The sequence below is a fragment of the Cololabis saira genome, chromosome 3 (genome assembly GCF_033807715.1).
Source record: "Cololabis saira isolate AMF1-May2022 chromosome 3, fColSai1.1, whole genome shotgun sequence".
Taxonomy (NCBI): Eukaryota; Metazoa; Chordata; class Actinopteri; order Beloniformes; family Belonidae; genus Cololabis; species Cololabis saira.
This window is the reverse complement of record NC_084589.1, coordinates 54648566-54651065: the sequence shown is the minus strand read 5'-3', so window position 1 is coordinate 54651065 and position 2500 is coordinate 54648566. Positions and strand designations below refer to the sequence as shown.

The 2500-nt window shown below is 39.2% G+C and overlaps 1 protein-coding gene across 4 annotated transcripts in view; it reads right to left on the bottom strand.

Annotated features, from left to right (window-relative positions):
• Positions 1-2500, bottom strand: part of LOC133440530 (phosphoinositide 3-kinase regulatory subunit 4-like) — a 43938-nt gene that overhangs the window by 33983 nt on the left and 7455 nt on the right. The window lies entirely within an intron of this gene.

Here is a 2500-nt window from a genome sequence, read left to right as displayed (position 1 = left end):
ACTAGACCATTACTAAACCATTACTAGACCTGATACTAAACCATTACTAGACCATTACTAGACCATTACTAGACCATTACTAGACCATTACTAGACCTGATACTAGACCATTACTAGACCATTACTAGACCTGATACTAGACCATTACTAGACCATTACTAAACCATTACTAGACCATTACTAGACCATTACTAAACCATTACTAGACCTGATACTAAACCATTACTAGACCATTACTAGACCATTACTAGACCATTACTAGACCATTACTAGACCATTACTAAACCATTACTAGACCTGATACTAAACCATTACTAGACCATTACTAGACCATTACTAGACCATTACTAGACCATTACTAGACCTGATACTAAACCATTACTAGACCATTACTAGACCATTACTAAACCATTACTAGACCATTACTAGACCATTACTAAACCATTACTAGACCATTACTAGACCATTACTAGACCATTACTAAACCATTACTAGACCATTACTAGACCATTACTAGACCATTACTAGACTATTACTAAACCATTACTAGACCATTACTAGACCATTACTAAACCATTACTAGACCATTACTAGACCTGATACTAAACCATTACTAGACCATTACTAGACCATTACTAAACCATTACTAGACCATTACTAGACCATTACTAAACCATTACTAGACCATTACTAGACCATTACTAGACCATTACTAAACCATTACTAGACCATTACTAGACCATTACTAGACCATTACTAGACTATTACTAAACCATTACTAGACCATTACTAGACCATTACTAGACCATTACTAAACCATTACTAGACCATTACTAGACCATTACTAGACCATTACTAAACCATTACTAGACCATTACTAGACCATTACTAGACCATTACTAGACTATTACTAAACCATTACTAGACCATTACTAGACCATTACTAGACCATTACTAAACCATTACTAGACCATTACTAGACCATTACTAAACCATTACTAGACCATTACTAGACCATTACTAGACCTGATACTAAACCATTACTAGACCATTACTAGACCATTACTAGACCTGATACTAGACCATTACTAGACCTGATACTAAACCATTACTAGACCATTACTAAACCATTACTAAACCATTACTAGACCATTACTAAACCATTACTAAACCATTACTAGACCATTACTAAACCATTACTAGACCATTACTAGACCTGATACTAAACCATTACTAGACCATTACTAGACCTGATACTAAACCATTACTAGACCATTACTAGACCATTACTAGACCATTACTAAACCATTACTAGACCTGATACTAAACCATTACTAAACCATTACTAAACCATTACTAAACCACTTACTAGACCATTACTAAACCACTTACTAAACCACTTACTAGACCACTTACTAGACCATTACTAAACCACTTACTAGACCACTTACTAGACCATTACTAGACCATTACTAAACCATTACTAAACCATTACTAGACCATTACTAGATCATTACTAGACCATTACTAGACCATTACTAAACCATTACTAAACCATTACTAGACCATTACTAGACCTGATACTAGACCATTACTAGACCACTTACTAGACCATTACTAAACCATTACTAGACCATTACTAGACCTGATACTAGACCATTACTAGACCATTACTAGACCATTACTAAACCATTACTAGACCATTACTAGACCATTACTAGACCATTACTAGACCTGATACTAGACCATTACTAGACCATTACTAGACCATTACTAGACCTGATACTAGACCATTACTAGACCTGATACTAGACCATTACTAGACCATTACTAGACCATTACTAGACCTGATACTAGACCATTACTAGACCATTACTAGACCATTACTAGACCTGATACTAGACCATTACTAGACCATTACTAGACCATTACTAGACCTGATACTAGACCATTACTAGACCATTACTAGACCTGATACTAGACCATTACTAGACCATTACTAGACCTGATACTAGACCATTACTAGACCAGTGTTGGAGACTGGTTTCATTAAAGCAGACGCAGGAAGCCAAAGATCAAGGAACGGAGGTGGAGGATAACTGATTCGGATCCCGAATGGATCCAAGGACGGCTGAAGGTCCAAACTAGACCCCCCTGGGAAGTTCTGCCCATGAAGGTTTGAAACAGAACCGGTGACGGGGGGGCGGTGCTGACTGGGTCCAACTCCTACCTGGACCGAATCCAGGCCCGTGAGGACCTGACAGAACCTCTGACCCCCCCCAGGTGACCCCCCTCACCTCTCAGGTTCTGCAGGATGTTGTCCAGGTCTTTCCGGACCACCAGAACCACCAGAACCCCCCCTCACCTCTCAGGTTCTGCAGGATGTTGTCCAGGTCTTTCCGGACCACCAGAACCACCAGAACCCCCCCTCACCTCTCAGGTTCTGCAGGATGTTGTCCAGGTCCTTCCGGACCACCAGAACCACCAGAACCCTCTCTCA